Below are 13,340 nucleotides of genomic sequence, written 5' to 3'. Positions count from 1 at the left end.
TCGTAAGCGACCTTGCCTATCTTTCGAACAATCTGATAAGGCCCAATATATCTCGGACTGAGCTTTCCTTTTCTGCCGAATCTCATTACACCCTTCATAGGCGACACTTTCAGAAATACCCAGTCACCAATCTGAAACTCTAAAGGTCGACGTCGTTTATCTGCATATGATTTCTGTCGACTTTGAGCTGCTAATAACCGCTCCCGAATGAGTTTCACCTTATCGACTGCTTGCTGGATCATATCTGGACCAATCAATTTACTTTCACCCACATCGAACCAACCAATCGGAGACCTGCAATTTCTACCATATAGGGCTTCATACGGCGCCATCTGAATGCTGGAACGATAACTATTGTTATAAGCGAATTCAATAAGTGGCAAATGATCATCCCAGCTACCTCTGAAATCAATAACACAGGCCCGTAGCATATCTTCCAGCGTCTGAATAGTACGCTCGGCCTGTCCGTCAGACTGAGGATGGAATGTTGTTCTAAGGCTCACCTGGGTCCCTAATCCTTCCTGAAACGACCTCCAGAAGTTAGCTGTAAACTGTGCACCTCTGTCGAATATGATAGATGTAGGAACTCCGTGAAGCCTTACTATCTCTTTAATATACAACTGGGCATAATCCTCAGCCGAGTAGGTGGTCCTGACCAGAAGAAAATGGGCTGATTTGTCAGCCTATCAACAGTAACCCATATAGAATCATACCTTCGTGGACTACGTGGTAAACCTGTAATGAAATCCATATTAATTATTTCCCATTTCCAAGCTGGAATTTCCATTTCCTGTAACAATCCACCGGGCTTCTGATGCTCGATTTTAACCTGTTGGCAATTTGGACACTGAGCAACGAACTCTGCAATGTCTCTATTCGTACCATCCCACCAATATAAACATCTCAGGTCATGATACATTTTAGTGGATCCAGGATGAACAGAATACCGAGCATAATGTGCCTCTCCCATAATCTGTCGTCGCAGCCCTGCAATGTTAGGTACACATAACCTGCGTCTATATAAAAATACTCCGTCAGGTGAAATATGGAACTGTGTCTTATTCTTATCAAGGGCAGTATCTCTGCACTGCACCAAAATAGGATCCTCGTATTGGTGTCGTTTCACTTCTTCCATAATAGATGATTCAACCACTTCTCGGACAGAAACCCCAATATTTCCAGAATCGGCCAAATGGACTCCAAGGCTGGCTAACTGATGAATTTCACGAACTAATTCTTTCCTCTCTGGCTTCACGTCGATCAAACTGCCCATGGACTTGCGGCTAAGTGCATCGGCTACAACGTTGGCTTTTCCAGGATGATACAAAATGTCAACGTTATAATCTTTCAATAATTCGAGCCATCTTCTTTGCCGCAGATTCAGCTCCTTTTGCTTAAAAATATACTGATGGCTTTTGTGATCCGTATAGATATCAACATGAACCCCATATAAGTAATGCCGCCATATCTTCAAAGCATGAATGACTGCGGCTAGTTCCAGATCATGAGTAGGATAATTTCTCTCGTGCGGTCTGAGCTGCCGGGAAGCATAGGCTATAACTCGACCATGCTGCATTAGTACATAGCCTATCCCAATACCGGAAGCATCACAATAGATAACATACTCATCTGGCCCCTCGGGAAGAGTTAGAACCGGAGTAGTAATCAACTTTTCCTTCAGCAACTGGAAGCTGCGTTCACAAGCATCGATCCACTGAAATTTTGCTGCCTTCTGAGTTAGCTTCGTTAATGGTGATGAAATAGAAGAAAAATTCTCCACAAACCTCCTGTAATACCCTGCTAATCCCAGAAAACTACGTACCTCAGTCGGTGTCATAGGCCTAGGCCAATTCTGTACAACCTCGATCTTCTGTGTATCGATCCGAATACCATCTGCTCCGATGATATTCTCCAAGAATGCCACTGAGGTTAACCAGAATTCACACTTGGAGAACTTAGCATATAATTTATGTTGCCGAAGTGTGCCAAGTACTGTCCTCAGATGATCTGAATGCTCCTCTGCTGATCGGGAATAAACCAGAATATCATCAATAAATACGATCATAAACATGTCTAAAAACGGCCTGAATACCCGATTCATCAAATCCATAAACACTGCTGGAGCATTAGTTAGCCCAAAAGACATCACCCTGAACTCATAATGCCCGTATTGGGTCCTGAAAGCAGTCTTTGGAATATCTGCCTCTCGTACTCGCACCTGATGATAACCCGAGCGCAAGTCTATCTTCGAAAAATATTTAGCACCCTGCAACTAGTCAAATAAATCATCAATCTGGGGGAGGGGATATTTATTCTTTATAGTCACTTTATTCAGCTGTTTGTAATCAATGCACATCCGCAGCAACCCGTCTTTCTTTCTTACAAACAATACCGGTGCTCCGCAGGGTGACGTACTGGGTCTGATAAAGCCTTTTTCTAATAAGTCTTTCAGCTGTTCCTTCAATTCCTTCAATTCTGCAGGTGCCATTCTGTAAGGAGGAATAGATATAGGCTGAGTATCTGGCAGCACATCTATCGTAAATTCTATTTCCCGTTCAGGTGGGAGACCTGGAAGCTCATCCGAAAATACATCTGGAAATTCATTAACAACCGGAACTGACTGGACAGTAGGTGTTTCTGCTTTAGTATCATGCACACGAACCAGATGATAAATATACCCTTTCTAAATCATCTTCCTGGCCTTGAGGTATGAAATAAACTTACCTCTCGGCGATGCTGTATTTCCTGCCCATTCTATAACTGGTTCCCCTGGAAACTGGAAGCGGACTACCTTTTTCTGACAGTCAACATTAGCATAACAAGAGGCTAACCAATCCATGCCCATAATAACATCGAATTCCATCATATCTAATTCTATCAAATCGGCCTTAGTGTAACAGCCACATATAATCACAGAACAATCCTTATATACCTGCCTCACTATAATAAAGTCCCCGACCGGTGTAGCTACCTCGAACGGCTCTATAGGTTCAGGTGTTATCCCAATTTTACTAGTAACGAGGGGAGAAATATATGATAAAGTAGAACCTGGGTCTATCAATGCATATATAGCTCGAGAGAAAACCAATAATGTACCTGTGACTACATTTGGCGACGCCTCCTGATCCTGTCGGCTAGCCAAGGCATATATGCGGTTCGAAGGACCGCTAGAATCAGAAACCCCGCCACGACCTCTAACGCGGCCCGCTGGTGCTAACGTACCCCACCCTATAAGGCGCATAGCAACAGAAGTGGAAGATGAACCAGCAGCTGATCCCGTCGGCTGAGCTGCACCACCAAAACCACCCGCCAACGGACAATCTCTCATAACATGGCCCTGGCGGCCACAAGAGAAACAGGCACCCGTAGCTTGATAACACTCTCCTGGGTGAGACCTCCCACAATAAGAACATCGAGGCATAGGTGGCCTCGCCTGGCTGGAACCTCTGCTCACCTGCGAAGCTGAGGCTTTGGAACTCTAGCCTGCTCCTGAGTGCCCTGCACCATCAAACCGTGTACCTGTAGACTATGAATGTGCACTCCGGCCTGACTGAGGAGGATATCTACTATACTGCTGCTGAGGCTGCCCGCCTCGAGACTCCCCAGAATAACCAACTGGCCTAGCCCTCTTGGGCTGCCTCCTGTCACGGTCTCTATCGGGCTGACGCCCTCTGTGCCGGTCCTGCATTCCTTGCGCATATGCTTGTAACCGGGCAATGTCCATACCAGTCTGCGATGCCATCTTCATACAACTATCAACCAAGTAATGATCCAAACCCATCACATACCGGTGCATCCTGTCGGCCATATCAGCTACAATGGAGGGCGCATATCTGGCTAGAGAATCATACTCTAAGTTGTACTCTCGGGCACTCCTGCCTCTCTGCCTCAGCTGTAAAAATCTGTCAACTCTCGCCCGCCGCAACTCTGGGAGCAAAAAGTGGCTGAGAAAAGCTGCTGTAAACTCATCCCACACAGCTGGAGGAGCATCCTTGCCTGTGGATAGCTCCCAAGACTCGTACCAATTAATCGCTACGTCCCTCAATCTGTGTGAAGCCAGCTCGACAGACTCAGTCTCAGAAGCCCTGACCAGTATCAGTGTGCGCTGCATCTGTCGAATGAAATCCTGGGGGTCCTCATCGGGCTTAGACCCGTAGAACTCTGGGGGATTACAGGTCAAGAAATCACGGACCCTCAAAGTGTCACGTCTGTCACCATCATCACCCCCTAGCCCGCGTCTGCGAGCCTGTCCTGCTACTAATGTCGTCAATAACTGCACAGCATCTCTCATCGCCCTATCCTCCGCCTCCAACTGAGGAGCTGGAGTGTTATGTCCCGTGTTTTCATATAATTGGAAATCGAGAAATAATTACGACTTGGGTGTTAGAAGGACATAATTTGATTTTAGTAAATGTGACTATGTTGGTTATGGAATCATTAATGTCAAGAACTCGGGGAAGGCCGAGGATAAATTTGGAATTTCAAAAATTAGTTTCGGGAATTACAAAACGAGACTTTAGCTAATTGGGCCAAGGAAAATTTTGACCCAAATATGAAGCCCAACAATTGAAGGAGGCCGGCCATGTCTATTGGCCCAAGCCACTTTATAGCACATGACCCCTAAAAGGATATATACTATGTATGCTTAGCCATTATCAAGAAAGCAAAAATCAAAAATCAAGAACACCCCAAAAATAAGGGTTCGGCCGAGAATAAGGAAAGGAGAGAAAGAAATTTCCCAAGCCTTGTTTGTGATCCAAAAATCATAGTCTCTACATAATTGTGAAGTACTCAAGGCCCTCTTCAACGGGGTATAATTAGTTTGGCGCAAGAACGACGTTTACGACAAGTCGGGTTTTCAAGAAAAGGTAAGAATTTTGCCCCTTTAAGGTTATAGAATTGATGTGAATATGTTAAGGATTGGAAATAGAGGGAAATCCCGTAATTTTGATGTAAATAGAAAGCCGTGGGTGTGTGTGTATAGTGTGTATTGGCCGTGAGCCATAGAGAGGAAAAATGATGTGAATTGATCTTGGTTAAGTTGGTATAATGTGTTGTTGTGACCCTTATGTCGTAAATGATTAATTGATGAATGCAATTGGCGTTGAAAAATGATTTTGGATATTATCGGAAAGCGTATACCTTCGGTATCACTATGTATATCATTGTATATTTTGGGTGCTAGAGACTTTAGATGTGAAGTTATAATGATGTTAATGAATTCGGAATGAAACGACGTGAATTAGAATGTTTGTCGTGAATTTTGATGTTTTAAAGAATTCTGGAAAATAATGGATTTTTGTGTAATTTCGTGTATGGCTTGGATTGTAGTTAGGATGTGATTGTATAAGTTTGAATGTAGAAATGAATTCGATTATGTAGAGTTAGAATTGGAGTTTTGAAAGTTTGAATGAAAGTTGCCAACTTAGATAACAAAGTAGAACTTGAAGCTAGAATGGTTTGATTGTTGTTTGTGTTGTTTGTTGACGTGTGGGCTGTTGTGGTTGATGTATTTTGAGCCGAGCTATGCCTCGGGGATGTTAGATTTATAGGGGAAATGCTGCCGAAATTTCGGTAGGCAAAAATTGAAGTTAAAGGCATTTTTAAGCCTAAGAATCTCAATTGGTAACTTTGACCATTTGCAGATTTTTGACGAAACGGGGCTGGACTTTCGGGAGAGCTTACGACATCTGTGAGGTATGTAAAGCTTCCCACTCCTTCATTTGGCATATATTAGTGTGTTAGACGAATATGAGAACTTCCGGAGCATTTCTGCTCCTCGAAACCCGATCCACAGAAAAGTTACTATTCATTCAATTCGATTGAAGCCTAAGGGCTCTATTTTGGCTAGAATGCCACCAATCGTCCGAAACCTATCGAAATGTGATCGGGTCACCTGGTAATTATTATGTATGACCTTTTGGCCTGTTAATGTTCGTGAATTATGTTCGCCACCTCAATTTGACTCGAGGTGGGCCCGCTAACCCCGAGACACCCTATTTGTCCTATCGGGCTCTCCTTTGGAATAAGATTTGATATGAACCCTTTGATTTTGAAACGTTCTGCTATGGGCTATGCTTTGAATATTATGATATGTTAAGTTACGTTTTGAGCCATACGTAATATTTTGGAAACGTTTTGTGAAATGAAACTTTGTATCGACTAAGTATTCGATTATTTTGTACTATGAAATGACTTATGAGACTACTAAGTTTTGAAAGGCTATTTTGAAATATGGATTGCATTTGTTTGCTCACGACTCCGCTCGTGCCTTATGATGACTTCGTTCACCGGTTCCCGGGCCGGTTATGATTCGTGCGCCTTATAATAATTCGGCCGTATGCTGTGTTACGGTTCCCGAGGCTTCGCCATAGGGCCAGGTTCCGTTTGGAGTTATGCTGTGATATGGCTCGTGATGCGATACGCTCACCTATGATTATGCTTGTGTTCGGGGATGTACGGAGATTTGAAACCTTCTGGTGTTATGCTGTGTGTGGCGCCAGCGTCGGAGTGGCGACCACGTTTCTAAGCGTTTGCATGATTTCATTTGCATTATGTATACGTATATGATTTCGATATAGATTTTGACCTACCCATTTGTACTCCACGTTGACATTTGATTTGCTATCGGTTTTGATCCATATTTCTGTACTCCGTGCTTTACATACTCAGTACATATTTCGTACTGACCCCCTTTCTTCGGGGGCTGCGTTTTATGCCCGCAGGTGTAGATATCGGTGATCCTCCGCAGTAGGCTTCACTTCTTGCTATTCCGGAGTACTCCTATTTGATCCGGAGTCCACTTTTGGTACAAACTCTTTTTGCTTTGTATATGTTCGGTATGTTTGACTATTTGGGTACGGCGGGGCCCTGTCTCGCCATATGTCTTTGTTTTGAGTTTGTAGAGGCCTGTAGTCATATATGTGGGGCGAGGGTCCTATGTATGGTTGTCTGATTTTGTTTTCTGGTCTTAAAGCGGTCCGTTCGTTATGATGGCCCCAAATGGCCCTTATGCTTATGTTTGTACTTTTGGCCGGCGATGTCTACTCCGCCGCTTCGTTTGTATTTGATATGATATTTTGATTTGGCACGATCGCTTAAGACATATATATATATAAATTATGTTCGATATGATTTCGAAAAATTATGCAATAAGTTTGGATTTGCAAATGAATGTGCGATTCGGTCTGGGTACCCAGGTAAGGTGCCAGTCGCGGCCCACGGGGCTGGGTCGTGACAAAAGTGGTATCAGAGCGGTTTGTCCTCGGAATGTCTACAGGCCGTGTCTCGTAGAGTCTTGTTTATCGATGTGTTGTGCACCACATCCATAAACGGGAAGCTACAGGGCATTTAGGATGTTACTTTCTTTGGAATCTTAGATCGTGCGATAGAGCTGTGCTATTAGGATGATTTTGATCTGACTCGCCTTTGTGTTTGCAGTGATGCCTCCGAAGAAGGCAACGGCAGCCCAGAAGGGCAAGGCGAGGATTGGAGAGACTAGTCAGGCACAGCGAGCTACCCGGGCTCGTGTTTATGATTTGCCTGAGGATGTGCCTCATTCTGAGGGGTCTGCTACACCCCCACTTGTACAGCCTGGAGCAGGACCTTCAGCAGCTCCAGAGGTCCGTGTACCCGCACCCGAGACTCCAGCTCCTCAGCCAGGGGCGGAGGATAGGACCTTGAGAGAGGCTGTACAGTTGTTGACTACCTTGGTGGCAGGACAGGCTCGCAGACGCGGGCGAAGGGACGACGATGACGATGACAGGCGGGACAGCCTGAGAGTTCGGGAGTTTTTGCTATGTGACCCTCCAGAGTTCTTCGGGTCTAAGCCCGATGAGGACCCCCATGACTTTATTCGGGGGATGCGACGCTCACTGGACTTGGTCAGGGCTTCAGAGACCGAGTCAGTTGAGCTGGCTTCGCACAGGCTTCGAGATGTGGCTACCCACTGGTACGAGACTTGGGAGCTGTCTAGGGGAGAGGGTGCCCCTCCAGCCACTTGGGATCAGTTTGTGACAGCATTCACCCGCCACTTTTTTCCCCCAGAGTTACGGCGGGCGCGGGCTGATCGATTCTTACGTCTGCAGTAGAGGGGTCGGAGTGTTCGCGAGTATAACCTTGAGTTTGATTCTCTGGCCCGATATGCACCGGCCGTGGTAGCAGATATGTCCGATCGGATGCACAGATATGTTATGGGATTGGACCGGTATTTGGTTGATAGCTGTATGGCAGTGTCATTGCAGGCAGACATGTACATTGCCCGACTTCAGGCCTATGTGATGGGTATGGAGGACCGTCGCAGGTCTGATCCTGCTGGCAGAGATCGAGATAGGAGGCCGCCCAAGAGGGCTAGGTCCGCAGGTTATTCTGGAGATTCTCGAGGCGGACAGCCTCAGCAGCAGCAGTCAGATAGGCATTTTCCTTCGTCCGGCCGGAGTACTCAGTCAGGCAGCCGGAGATTCGATAGTACAGGACCGTCTGGGGCCGGTCAGAGCTCCAGAGTGGCAGGTTCACAGGTACCAAGGGGTCCCAACCAGGCCAGACCACCCAGACCCCGTTGTCCTCATTGCGGGAAGTCTCATCCCGGGGAGTGTTATCGAGCGACTGGAGCTTGCTTTTCGTGTGGTGGTCAGGGCCACTTTATGAGAGATTGTCCTTTGGCTAGCGGTTCTGGTAGTGCTGCTCAGCAGACAGGGTCAGCCGCCGGTTCTTCTTCTGCTCCATCAGTTGCACGCCCTGGAGGGCGAGGTATTTCAGCACCGGCAGGACGCGGTCGAGGCCGCGGTGGCGCTTCAGGTTCTAGCGGTCCCTCGAACCGCATATATGCTTTGGCCAACCGCCAGGATCAGGAGGCTTCGCCAAATGTCATCACAGGTACATTGCTGGTTTTCTCCAGATCTGTATATGCATTGATTGACCCTGGCTCTACTTTATCATATATTTCCCCGCTCGTTGCTAGTAAGATTGGGATAGTGTCTGAGCCTATAGAACCATTTGAGGTAGCTACGCCAGTTGGGGATTTTATTGTAGCGAGACAGATCTATAGGGATTGTTCTGTGACCATTTATGATCGTAGCACTAAGGCTGATTTGATAAAGTTAGACATGCTCGAGTTTGACGTCATTATGGGCATGGACTGGTTGTCTTCCTGTTATGCTAATGTCGACTGCCAGAAAAAGGTAGTCCGTTTTCAGTTTCCAGGGGAACCAGTCATAGAGTGGTTCGGATCTACAGCATCGCCGAGGGGTAAGTTTATTTCATACCTCAAGGCTAAGAAGATGATCCAGAAGGGGTATATCTATCATTTGGTTCGTGTGCACGATACTGCCGCGGAGGTACCTACCCTTCAGTCTGTTCCGGTCGTCAGTGAGTTTCCAGATGTATTTCCTGACGAGCTTCCTGGCCTTCCGCCTGAGCGGGAGATTGATTTTACTATTGAGTTGATGCCGGATACGCAGCCTATATCTATTCCTCCGTACAGAATGGCACCAGCTGAGTTGAAGGAGTTGAAAGAGCAGCTGAAAGATTTGCTGGATAAGGGCTTTATTAGACCCAGCACATCACCCTGGGGAGCGCTGGTATTATTTGTCAGAAAGAAAGATGGGTCATTGCGGATGTGTATTGACTACCGGCAGCTAAATAAGGTGACTATTAAGAATAAATATCCCCTCCCCCGGATTGATGATTTGTTTGACCAGCTGCAGGGTGCTAGACACTTTTCAAAGATAGATCTGCGTTCTGGTTATCATCAGGTGCGAGTACGGGAGTCAGATATCCCGAAGACTGCTTTCAGGACTCGGTACGGGCATTATGAGTTCAGAGTTATATCTTTCGGGCTGACTAATGCTCCAGCAGTACTTATGGATCTGATGAACCGGGTATTTCGGCCTTTCCTGGATATGTTTGTTATTGTGTTTATTGATGATATTCTGATTTACTCGCGATCAGCCGAGGAGCATTCAGATCATTTGAGGACGGTACTTGGCATCCTCCGTCAGCAGAAGTTATATGCTAAATTCTCTAAGTGTGAGTTCTGGTTGACTTCTGTGGCATTCTTGGGCCATATTGTCGGCGCAGACGGTATTCGGGTCGACACGCAGAAGATTGAGGCTGTGCAGAATTGGCCCAGGCCTACTACACCGACAGAGGTGCGCAGTTTTCTTGGATTGGCTGGGTATTACCGCAGGTTCGTGGAGGATTTCTCTTCTATTTCAACACCACTGACGAGGCTTACCCAGAAAGCAGCAAAATTCCAGTGGTCGGATGCCTGCGAGCGCAGCTTGCAGATGCTGAAGGAGAGATTGATTACAGCACCAGTTCTGGCTCTTCCAGAGGGATCTGATGGGTATGTTGTCTATTGTGACGCCTCTGGTATTGGGATAGGATGTGTATTGATGCAGCACGGTCGAGTCATAGCCTATGCTTCCCGGCAGCTCAGACCGCACGAGAAGAACTATCCCACTCATGATCTTGAGTTGGCCGCGGTGATTCATGCCTTGAAGATTTGGCGGCATTATTTATATGGGGTCCATGTGGATATCTATACGGACCATAAGAGTCTCCAGTATATTTTTAAGCAGAAGGAGCTAAATTTGCGACAGCGGAGATGGCTTGAGTTACTAAAGGATTACGACGTCGAAATTCTGTACCACCTAGGGAAAGCCAACGTGGTAGCTGATGCGCTTAGCCGCAAGTCCGTAGGCAGTCTGGCTGATGTTCCATCTGATAAGAGGGATTTGGTTCACGATATTCATCAGCTGGCCAGCCTCGGAGTTCGTTTGGTGGATTCTGGAGATTCTGGGATTTCTGTTCGTCCAGTTGCTGAGTCATCTATTATTCAGGAGGTAAAGCAACGCCAGTTTGAGGATCCTCTTTTGATGCAGTACAGAGATGTGGCCCTTAATAAAGCAAAGACTCAGTTTGAGATCTCGCTTGACGGGGTATTATTATATGACGGCAGATTCTGTGTACCGGACGTTGCGGGCTTACGGCGGCAGATTATGGGCGAGGCCCATAATGCACGGTATTCTGTTCATCCTGGTTCCACTAAAATGTATCGGGACCTCAGGTGTTTGTATTGGTGGGACGGCATGAAGAAAGATATTGTTGAGTTTGTTAGTCAGTGCCCGAACTGCCAGCAAGTTAAGATCGAGCATCAGAAGCCCGGTGGATTATTACAGGAGATGGAAATTCCAGCCTGGAAATGGGAGATGATTAATATGGATTTCGTTGTTGGATTACCGCGCACTCCACGCAGGTACGACTCTATCTGGGTTGTTGTTGACAGGCTGACGAAATCAGCCCATTTCCTTCCGGTTCGGACTACTTATTCGGCTGAGGACTATGCCAGATTGTATATCAGAGAGATAGTCAGACTTTACGGAGTCCCTATATCTATTATTACTGATCGAGGTACCCAGTTTACAGCAAATTTCTGGAGGTCATTTCAGGAGGGATTAGGGACTCAGGTGAGTCTTAGTACAGCTTTTCACCCTCAGTCCGACGGGCAGGCCGAACGCACTATTCAGACGCTCGAAGATATGTTGCGGGCCTGCGTTATTGATTTCAGGGGCAGCTGGGATGATCATTTGCCGCTTATTGAGTTTGCCTATAATAACAGTTATCACTCCAGCATCCAGATGGCACCGTATGAAGCCCTGTATGGCAGGAAATGCAGATCTCCTATTGGTTGGTTTGACGTGGGCGAGACTAAGCTGATTGGGCCAGATGTGATCCAGGAAGCTGTAGATAAGGTAAAGCTTATTCGAGAACGATTATTGGCTGCTCAGAGTCGATAGAAAGCTTATGCAGATAGACGATGTCGACCGTTAGAGTTCCGGATTGGCGACTGGGTATTCCTGAAGGTGTCGCCCATGAAGGGTGTCATGAGATTCGGTAGAAAGGGTAAGTTGAGCCCCCGGTACATTGGGCCGTATCAGATCGTGCGAAAGATAGGCGAGGTCGCCTATGAGCTAGACTTACCATCCGACTTGGAGGCCGTACACCCGGTGTTTCATGTGTCTATGTTGCGGAAATGTATTGGTGATCCTTCCAGGATATTCCCAGTAGATGGCATTCAGGTGACGGAGCAGTTATCTTATGACGAGCAGCCTGTATCTATTCTGGATCGACAGGTGCGGAGACTACACACTAAAGAAGTGCCCTCCATCAAAGTCCTGTGGCGCAACAATAATCGGGAGGAGATGACTTGGGAGGCGGAGGACGAGATGAAGAAGAAATATCCCCACTTGTTTCCGACGTCCACAGGTAATCTAATTTTTTTTTCAGTTTGTCGTGTTGATTGATAAAATGAATTATGTATGTCATTATTAAAAAGGGACACTCCTGCCTTGATCATAAGACCTTATAAGATTAATCTAACATTCGGGGACGAATGTTCTTAAGGGGGGGATAATGTTATGTCCCGTGTTTTCATATAATTGGAAATCGAGAAATAATTACGACTTGGGTGTTAGAAGGACATAATTTGATTTTAGTAAATGTGACTATGTTGGTTATGGAATCATTAATGTCAAGACCTCGGGGAAGGCTGAGGATAAATTTGGAATTTCGGAAATTAGTTTCGGGAATTACAAAACGAGACTTTAGCTAATTGGGCCAAGGAAAATTTTGACCCAAATATGAAGCCCAACAATTGAAGGGGGCCGGCCATGTCTTTTGGCCCAAGCCACTTTATAGCACATGACCCCTAAAAGGATATATACTATGTATGCTTAGCCATTATCAAGAAAGCAAAAATCAAAAATCAAGAACACCCCAAAAATAAGGGTTCGGCCGAGAATAAGGAAAGGAGAGAAAGAAATTTCCCAAGCCTTGTTTGTGATCCAAAAATCATAGTCTCTACATAATTGTGAAGTACTCAAGGCCCTCTTCAACGGGGTATAATTAGTTTGGCGCAAGAACGACGTTTACGACAAGTCGGGTTTTCAAGAAAAGGTAAGAATTTTGCCCCTTTAAGGTTATAGAATTGATGTGAATATGTTAAGGATTGGAAATAGAGGGAAATCCCGTAATTTTGATGTAAATAGAAAGCCGTGGGTGTGTGTGTATAGTGTGTATTGGCCGTGAGCCATAGAGAGGAAAAATGATGTGAATTGATCTTGGTTAAGTTGGTATAATGTGTTGTTGTGACCCTTATGTCGTAAATGATTAATTGATGAATGAAATTGGCGTTGAAAAATGATTTTGGATATTATCGGAAAGCGTATACCTTCGGTATCACTATGTATATCATTGTATATTTTGGGTGCTAGAGACTTTAGATGTGAAGTTATAATGATGTTAATGAATTCGGAATGAAACGACGTGAATTAGAATGT

The sequence above is a fragment of the Lycium barbarum genome, chromosome 1 (genome assembly GCF_019175385.1).
Source record: "Lycium barbarum isolate Lr01 chromosome 1, ASM1917538v2, whole genome shotgun sequence".
Taxonomy (NCBI): domain Eukaryota; kingdom Viridiplantae; phylum Streptophyta; class Magnoliopsida; order Solanales; family Solanaceae; genus Lycium; species Lycium barbarum.
Note: the sequence above shows the minus strand (reverse complement) of the source record.